General features: G+C 30.6%; 1 long non-coding RNA gene across 2 annotated transcripts; it reads left to right on the top strand.

The window, feature by feature from the left end:
- Positions 1–4,216: 4,216 nt before the first annotated feature.
- LOC122056736 lies at positions 4,217–6,816 on the top strand. Of its 2 annotated transcripts, none has more exons than XR_006133369.1 (3): positions 4,217–4,447; positions 5,291–5,351; positions 6,164–6,816. It is a non-coding gene; the product is annotated as an uncharacterized LOC122056736 (long non-coding RNA). The 2 variants fall into 2 exon arrangements; XR_006133370.1 differs by having other exon boundaries at positions 4,217–4,898.
- Positions 6,817–10,541: the final 3,725 nt, after the last annotated feature.

The raw sequence follows: 10,541 nt of genomic DNA, 5'->3' as shown, positions 1-10,541 counted from the left end.
TGTGGTCAAAACTTTAAATACGAACACATAGATATCAAAATTTCATGAAACAAGTTTCTATGTGTTCATATCATTCTCTTGATCATAATAATGTCCTCATAAATAATTTTCACCTAATATATTGAGTGGTGATTTTTTAACCCGAATTTGATCGAATTCGGGTTTAAAAATCACCACACTCAAAATATTATATTAAAATTATAGATGAGGATATTTTTATGATTAAGAGAATGATACGAATACATAAAACTTGTTTCATGAAATTCTGATGTTTCTAAATCCATATTTAAGCCTTCTATATTTTTTTTCCTTTTTTAATTTTTTTTTTTAATTTTGGGACAAATTCTAGATTCGTCCCAAATATGGGGACGAATTTTGGATTTGTCCTAGAATTGGGGACGAATCCATGGATTCGTCCCAAAAATCTGGGACGAATCCTGAATTCATCCCCAAAACTGGGACGAATCCAGAATTCATCCTAGAATTGAAAATTCTAAAAAAAAAAGAAAAAAAAACTTTGGAAGGCTTAAATATGGACCTAGATATATCGTAATTTTATAAAACAAGTTTTTGTGTGTTCATATCATTCTCCTGATCGTAATAGTATCCTCATAAATAATTTTCACATAATATATTGAGTGTGGTGATTTTTTAACCCGAATTTGACTGAATTCGGGTTAAAAGTTCACCACACTCAAAATATAAGGTTAAAATTATGGATGAGGATATTTTACGATTAAGAGAATAATATGAACATACAGAAACTTGTTTCATGAAATTTTGATATCTCTAGGTCCATATTTAAGCCTTCCCATTTTTTTAAAAAAATTTTCAGTTCTAGGATGAATCTTGGATTCGTCCCTAAATATGGGATGAATCCAGGATTCGTCCTAGATTTTTAGGATGAATCCATGGATTTGTCCCCAATTCTAGGATAAATCCAAGATTCGTCCCCAAATCTGGGATGAATCCAGAATTCATCCTAAAATTGAAAATTAAAAAAAAAAATCGGAATGCTTAAATATGGACCTAAATATATCAAAATTTTATGAAATCTTTTTTATGTATTCTTATTGTTTTCCTAATCATAAAAATATCCTCATAAATAATTTTGACATAATATTTTGAGTGTGGTAATTTTTTAACCTGAATTAGGTTAAATTCGGGTTAAAAATCACCACGCTCAATATATTAGGTCAAAATTATTTATGAGAATATTATTACGATCAACAGAATGATACAAACATATAAAAACTTGTTTTATGAAATTCGGATGTCTGTAGGTCCATATTTAGTAAAACATATTTAGTTTGATACTAACTAAGAAAGTTACTGTTTAATGCATGTTCGTATATGTGGTTGAAACCTTAAATTTGAACACAGAGATATCAAAATTACATGAAACATATTTCTATGTGTTCATATTATTCTCCTGATCGTAATAATGTCCTCATAAATAATTTTCACCTAATATATTGAGTGTGGTGATTTTTAAACCCTAATTTAACCGAATTCGAGTTAAAAAAATCACCACACAAAATAGTATGTTAAAATTATATATGAGGATATTTTTATGATCAGGAGAATGTTACGAATACATAAAACTTGTTTCGTCAAATTCCAATGTCTCTAAATCCATATTTAAGACTTCTATTTTTTTTTTCTATTTTTAAAAAAATTTTAATTCTGGGACGAATTCTAGATTCGTCCCAAATATGGGGATGAATTCTAGATTCGTCCTACAATTGGGGACGAATCCATGGATTCATCCCAAAAATCTGGGGCGAATCCTGAATTCGTCCCCAAATCTGGGACGAATCCAGAATTCGTCCCAAAATTGAAAATTCTGAAAAAAAAAAAACTTTGGAAGGCTTAAATATGGATCTAGAGATATCAGAATTTCATGAAACAAGTTTTTATGTGTTCATATCATTCTCCTGATCGTAATAGTATCCTCATAAATAATTTTCACCTAATATATTTAGTGTAGTGATTTTTTAACCTGAATTTGATCGAATTCGGGTTAAAAAATCACCACACTCAAAATATTAGGTTAAAATTATGAATGAAGATATTTTTATGATTAAGAGAATGATATGAACAAATAGAAACTTGTTTCATGAAATTTCGATGTCTCTAGGTCCATATTTAATCCTCCCCATTTTTTTTCTTTTTTTAATTTTTTTTTTCAATTCTGGGGCGAATCTTGGATTCGTCTCCAAATTTGGGATGAATTCAGGATTCATCCCAGTTTTTTGGGATGAATCCATGGATTTTCCCCCAATTCTTGGACGAATCCAAGATTCATCCCCAAATCTGGGACGAATCCAGAATTCATCCTAGAATTGAAAAATAAAAAAAAAATTGGAAGGCTTAAATATGAACCTAAAGATATCAAAATTTTATGAAAACTTTTTTTATGTATTCTTATTATTTTTATAATCATAAAAATATCATCATAAATAATTTTGACATAATATTTTGAGTGTGGTGATTTTTTAACCTGAATTAGGTCAAATTCGAGTTAAAAATCACCACATTCAATATATTAGGTCAAAATTATTTATGATGATATTTTTACAATCAGGAGAATGATACGAACATATAGAAACTTGTTTCATAAAATTTTGATGTCTTTGGGTCCATATTTAGTAAAACATATATAATTTGATACTAACTAAGAAAGTTACTATTCAACGCATGTTCGTATATATGGCCGAAACCTTAAATACGAACACAGAGATATCAGAATTTCATGAAACAAGTTTCTATGTGTTCATATTATTCTCCTAATCATAATAATGTCCTCATAAATAATTTGGACCTAATATATTGAGTATGGTAATTTTTTAACCTGAATTTGATTGAATTCAGGTTAAAAAATCACCACAATCAAAATATTAAGTTAAAATTATAGATGAGGATATTTGTACGATTAGGAGAATGATACAAACAAATAAAAATTTATTTCATGAATTTATGATGTCTTTAGGTTCATATTTAAGCCTTCCATTTTTTTCCTTTTTTTTAAAAAAAAATTTAATTCTGGGGTAAATCTTGGATTCGTCCCCAAATCTGGGACGAATCTTGGATTCGTCCCCAAATTTGGGGCAAATCCAGGATTTGTCCCAGAATTGAAAAAAAAAAAAAAAAAAGAATTAGAAGGCTTAAATATGGATCTAGAAATATCAAAATTTCATGAAACAAATTTCTATGTGTTCTTATTATTTTCCTGATCATAAAAATGTCCTCATAAATAATTTTGACATAATATTTTAAGTGTGGTGATTTTTTTAATCCGAATTAGGTCAAATTTGGGTTAAAAATCACCACACTTAATATATTAGGTCAAAATTATTTATGAGGACATTATTACGATCAGAAGAATGATACTAACATATAGAAACTTGTTTAATGAAATTCTGATATCTCTAGGTCCATATTTAATAAAACATATATAGTTTAATACTAACTTAGAAAATTGCTGTTCAACGCATATTCGTATATGTGACCGAAACCTTAAATACGAACACAGAGATATCAGAATTTCATAAAACAAATTTTTGTGTGTTCGTATCATTCTCCCAATGATAATATTGTCCTAATAAATAATTTTCACCTAATAAATTGAGTGTGGTAATTCTTTATTTGTATATGACCTAATTTGTGTGAAAGAAAATTACCACACTCAATTTATTTGGTCAAAATTATGAATGAAGTCATTTTCATGATCATAAGAATAATACAAACACCATAGAAGCTTATTTTATGATATTTCGATATTTCTAGGTCCATATTTAGGCCTTCTAATTTTTTAATTTTTTTTATTTTATTTGAATCTGGGATGAATCCAAGATTCGTCCCAGAATTGAAAAATTAAAAAAATAAAAAAAAATAATCTGAAACCCTAAATATGAATCTAGAGATGTCAGAATTTTATGAAATAAGTTTCTATATATTCGTATTTTTCTCCTCAAAGAAATATCTTTATCTATAATTTTAACATAATATATTGAGTGCAATAATTTTTTTAACCCAAATTTTATCGGGTTAAAAAAATGAATACACTCAATATATTAATTTAAAATTATGGATAAGGATATTTCTATGATTAAGAAAAAAATACGAACATATAAAAATTTATTTCATGCCATTCCAAACTTTATAAATATATTTTTGATATATTAATTAATTTTTTATTTTTTTCTTTGAGGACGAAAGATATTTTCGTCCCAAAGTTTGGGACGAAAACTGCTTTCCTCCCAAAATTTGGGACAAACTCTCTTTTCGTCCCAAAATTTAGGACTTATCCCTAATATCCCCACCTACCCGATACCTAATTCTCTCCCCTCGCAGCCTCCTCGATCGCGCGTTCTTCTTCTCTTCGATCTCCCCTCCCTGGGGACGGCGGTGACGAAGGAGACGACGACGACGAAGGTGACAAAGCGTAAGCTCCCCCTCTCCTCTCTCTTTTCTCCTCCTCAACAGCGGCCAGTCGTGGGTGCCCTCGGTCGGTCCTGCTTGTCGTGTCCGCCCCTGGTGGCCAAGCGTGGCCACGTCCGACCCCTGGTGACCGCGTCCGACCCCTGGTGACCGCGTCCGGCCGCTAGTGGCCGCGACCGGCCCTTGGTGGCCGCGTCCGGCCCCTGATGGCCGCGCCCGACCCCTGGTGGCTGCGTCCGCCCCCTGGTAGTGGATCACTCGCTTGATCCGACGCATGTGCTTGACTTCGTAGTGCTTCTGGGATGTATTTACATTTCTCCCTTGTTTTTTTTCGTCTGTGTTTGGTGTTGAGATGTGCCTGTGCTTTTTGTAGTTGTGACATCGAATGAGTTTTAGTTTGCAGCTGAATTTACTTGTGTCAAGCTGGCCATCGTGAGGAGGGCTGCTGGTCCAGGGTTAGTAGTGCATTGGCAAACAGGATTATTGCTACATCTTAAGAATAATTACCTGTGCAAGGATTAGTAGTGCATTAGCAAACCGGGTTTCCAGAAGCATGCCAGCCATTAAAGCCGCCATCCAAAACCATAACATTGTTGATTCCTGCATCTTATTTTATCTCTGATAAATAATCTAAAAACTTACGCGCACATGATGGACCTCGAACCTGCAAAGCATGACATTCAATTTAGAATAGATTGGTTACCATTAATTTCAAATTGCTTCATATTTAGTATAGTTTTCTTTATGTTAATGATGGTTGTTACATATTTCAATTGGATTACGAATAGTTATACATTATTGTTACCCTTATATTTGATTGTTGAGTTTGTAATGTTTTTTTGTGCAGATCTCATTTTCCTGTGATCTTAATGTGTTTGGAGATACTCTTTTTTCGTCACCTGTTTTAGGTATATCTACGTTCGTTACTAAGATGCTTGTTAAATTTTTCTAACTTATTAAATTTGAATTCAATTAACTTTCTACTTATTAGAGACATATTTTGTGTTAAACAACTTTAGTAGAAACATGGTTATAGGATTTAAACTAACAATATGTGTGTGCATGGCAACATCAATTAGACATTTTGATAGTTAACCTACATGGAAACTAATAATATGTGTGTGCATTAAGTAGACCAAAGTAGATTTTGCAATCAATGATATGCAGTGTCCAAATTTTACCTTCGAACCATTACGGATAGCCCCAGTCTCCAATTTTCCACAAGCTGCAACCTGCACCATAGAGGTCTTGACAACATCACATATAGGAAGAATACGAGACTTTGACACATCCCTCAAAGGTGTCTGCAATGAATCTATTCCATCCAACAGACAAACCCCTTGAAACCTGTGTCAACTTTTTTTAGTTACAAAAATTTAAGAAAGGATTTTCAATGTGCATACATAAGAAGGCATGGATTATTAAGGTCTTTAGAATTGAAATAAGTCTACTATTATCAACATTTTGATGATTTGCTATTCAATGCCAATAACCATAAATCTATATGAGAATAATTAATGATATTGAATATACATGGAAGACCCACTAAGATAATAATAGTACTGTAAATTGCATGGCTATCTTGAATATTAATCCCTAATATATAATCATCACCACACTAAAACACAGATGTGAAAACTAATAGTAAAATTAATAAAACACAAGTGTTGTGAGAACTACAAGCTGAATAGATATTTGAGCATGCTCTACATCTATGCAGCCTTTTGAGCATGCAAGCATTATTATCACCCTTCCTGAACACGAGAAGAGGCAGTATTGAAGTGTGTTTAATGGAGTCTTGGAAATTATCTAAAAGGTAAAGAATTCTACATCTATGCATCCTTTTGAGCATATGAGCATCATTACCACCCCTTCCTATATACTAGATAAGGCAGCATTCAAGTGTCCTTTATGGATACTTGAAAATGGTCCTATTATTTGTTTTCATTAACTGCTTACGTAGTTGCTTCAAAAAAACATGCCACTTCCTTATTGGAGTGCATCATAGATCTCCAAAATATGTTTTCTTTAATCAAATACAATTTTTTTTTACTTTAAGGTAAAAAGATATATTAGATCCTCTTTAGCAATTGACAATGGAATTATTAGTTCTATATCCACAAAAAAAAATAAGATGGCGAAGATAGTTTGTAGAAAAATAAAATGAGTTGATGTATGTATTGTTCATTTTGAAAAAACTTATATAATTTTTAGGAGGTGTTGAACTTATATTATTTTTTGGAGTATTGGACTTGTATAAGTTCTTAGAGTCTTGAAGAAGAAAGTTTTTGTATAACTTTTTGAGAACTTTGGAATTTATTATTGTAAAATTGATTTCAAATATTAATAGATGTGTATATATGTTAAATAGGATGGGATAATGTTAATCAGGATGTGTTGAATATTTATGATGTGGTATTTAATTTTGTTGTACATAAGTTTATATGTATTGGATTAGAAATTGCATAAACAAATTAGTTTTGCTAGAATTTTTGGGATTTAGGGATGAATTTGGCGATAAAAATAATTTGTCGTCAAATTATCATAATTATTTTGCAACAAATTATATTTCGTCCCAAAATTCGTCCCGATTTTGGGACGAATATGTGGATTCGTCCAAGAATCTGGGACAAAATTTGGGATGAAATTTAATTTGTCGCAGATCATACATTTTTTTATTATTATTTTCGTCGCTAAATTTTTTACAAATTTCGGGCGAAAATAAATTTGTCGCAGATCACAATTTTTTCATATTATTATTTTCATCTTCTAATTCATTGCAAATTCTGTAACAAAAATATTATTCCGCTCAAGAGTTGTTTTTGTCGCAGAGTTGTCTATGATAATTTTGTGATGAATTTTATTTTTTTTGCAAAATTTGCAACGAATTTGGCAACAAAATTATAATCTGTTGCCAATTTCGTCGTCAAATTCATCCCTAATTTTGTAGCAATTTGTAACAAATATTATTTTGTTTGTAAATTTGGTGACGAATTTGACGATAAAAATATTACTCGTCGCTAATTTCGTCCCCAAATTCGTCGCCAAGTTGGCAACAAGAATTTTGGGACGAAAATTTTTTCGTCGCAGAATTCGTTCAAAAAATTTAAAAAAATTTGTCTAGAATTCATCCCAAAACAGTATTTTTTTTTATTTTTTTTTTAGTGTTGCCCTCTTTAACTAATTAATTAGTTTCATCAGATAAAATTAAAATAATAGAACAAACAAAAATAATTTCCATTCCTATTTTCATGAAAATTTATCATACTTTCAATTCAGAATTTTTTTTCTAGGAAATATATCTTTGACAAACTTTAATTAAAATATACATTTCTTTAAGTATTAAATTATACAATGAGTATTTATATATCATACTCACTTCTCTAGCACCTTACATTTTGAGAGTTTTGAAGGAGTCTCATTATCATCTAGAAGAAGAAACTAAAAGAATAACAATTACGCCTCCGGAGCCATCTTATCACGGTAAGATATTTAGATTGTTATTCAGATATTCATGATTCGAATCCTTGCTACGACGTATTTGTAGGAAATTTTTCTCCAAATTTTGAGAGGGGGGGACGGGGATAACCAAAGATGCTCGGCTACCGTGTGCGCTTCTCGATTTACCTTAGTGATCAATGAAAAATTTTCATGAAACCGAACTGATCACCTCAGAGATAGTCTGTCAAATTAATTGAGATTATCATTTTTAAAAGAATAACAATCACAATGGAAGGCATTGCTACATCATCAAGATTTTAGGGTTGGGTACCCGCACTTTGCATTTGGAGGTTTAAGGGTGATACGTCATCGCTATGATTTCTTCCTCACTAAATAATGTATTATGAAATTAATTTTATTTTCACATATGGTCCATGGATAGTAATAGACCACCGTCCCAATGAGTATAGTTTTGTTTGCCCAAATGGTCCATGGGTAATAATAGGCCACTAGTTGTTCGTCTGAATATGAACCCTAAATTTTATCTTTGTATTAGCCTAAGATTGTTAGGATAGTATCTTGGATCGAATTATCAAGCTTTGTGTAGATCATTACAACTAAGACCTCACAATCATGTTGGGCGATAGAAACATTAGAAGTGTCATCAAAGGAAATGAAGATTGTCCCGAAACTACATAGATGAAAAAGCATAAAAAGTAGGTTTGATTTAGGTTGTCTCTAGTTCACCATTTTAGTTGGAGTTTAATACATTTCTTGCATTGAGACACCTCTTCAGATGAATGATGATGAATGTTTTGTTCGAGATCATAGGCATTCTCTTAGTAAGTTTGATTTCTTGTTTGTTGCTTGACATATATAGATCCAAACATGTTGTGTCGAGCATTGCCTTGTACTCGGTCTCGAGAATCTAACAATATTAAATATATATTTTTTTAAAATATGAAATAACTAATTTAGTAAAATTTTAATTTATTTTAAATTCTTTAGTAGTAGAATTTTTTAATTTTAAAAAAAACTATAATTCGGCTGAATCTCAATTGGGATTTATTTTAAATTCTTTGAAACATGATTCTTTTACGATATTTCATACTATTGTTATATCTCTAAATTGAAAGAAGTTAGTGTTGATCAGGAATGTGAGAAATATCTAAGATGACATTATTTTATAGGATATTTTTTTTACTGTTATAGTGCAAGTTATTCCTACACAACTTGTAGGTCGAGAAGCCTTGCTCGAAATCGACCATCAAACCGAACCAGGCCCGACCTAGATCAACCTAGATGCGACATCGATTTGCCTCTTTTTTCATCTATTTTTGCATCAATTGTCAACAGATGAGAAAAGTTGGTACCTTCCTTTTCGCCAAGACTTGGAAACTCGACATCAGTTTCTTTTGAAAAGGAGTAGACGAGCAAAGAGTTAGACAAATGAGAAAAAAGTGAGAAAAAAAATATTATTACTTTTCTTAGTTGAAGAATTCAAGATTCTCCTCCCATTTTTATCAAATTTTAGGAATTTAATTATTGGTTGTACGTAGACGAATTAGTTCAATTTTTTTTTTAAAAAAAAAAAACTGTCATTTTTTTTGTAGGTACCTATCTCAGCTTCTAGAGTGCTCGGTGGCCCAAGGACCCTTCTCAACCTTTAGAAATTAAGCTCGCCAACCACATGATCTTTCTTGGTACTTTTAGTGAGCTAGGCAACCTTAGTCGTCGTCTCGACGTCTCAAGCTCACATATACAAGACTCTACTCTAGGCCATGACCAAAGCTCCGTATGCAGCTTGTCCCGATAAGTTTATTTTTTAAAACATAAATTAATTATTTCGATTAAATCATTTAGAAAAATGGTTAAATCCATTGAATCAATTTTTTATTAAATAATAAAAGAATAAAAAATTTTAAAAAATATTAATATTTTTTTAATTTTTATTAAGCCGGTTTTTATTAAAAAAATTTAAAAATAAAATTGATTAATCACCTTTCTAATTTCTTATTTTTATAATGATATGATATTATCAAATTTAGACACAAGTCCTCATATATTTATTTTTATACTCTACCTAAAATATCTCTTTCTTCTTTTAAACTCATGATATTTTTATATACTTTTGATGTGGAATTTTTATTATATTTCTAACAATCTTCTTCTCAAATGAAGAATAATGTGACTCATGGTTCGGGCCTCTTTTTAAATATCACTCATAATATGCTTCGAACCTCCCCTCAAACACTCAATCACTATTGATCTGGACTTCTTCTTTTCATCATCTAGGATTCATACTTCCAAAATTTTTGACAAGTATTTAGTCACCCTTAGTCTATTTAAAATTTTAGCTTAGAATCCACTTATCCGAAAATCCTATCTCCTTGATTAAAGATTACTATTCTATTCATATGACTCATTTAAATCATGACTCTCACGTATTAGAATTTAAAAAATTCACACATCTTAATATTATTATTATTATTATTATTAATAATAATAATAATAATATTTATATATTTTAGATTAAGCGCTCCTAATTTTATTTTTTAAGCTGTACTTACAAAAAAAAATCTCATTCGCACGAAGACATCCGAAGATATCTGTTATCACGATCTTTTTCATATATATTATATTATATTCCCAACAAC

This window comes from Zingiber officinale, chromosome 3B (assembly GCF_018446385.1).
Source record: "Zingiber officinale cultivar Zhangliang chromosome 3B, Zo_v1.1, whole genome shotgun sequence".
Classification (NCBI taxonomy): domain Eukaryota; kingdom Viridiplantae; phylum Streptophyta; class Magnoliopsida; order Zingiberales; family Zingiberaceae; genus Zingiber; species Zingiber officinale.
The sequence above is the reverse complement of the archived record's forward strand: the minus strand, read 5'-3'. Positions and strand labels throughout refer to the sequence as shown.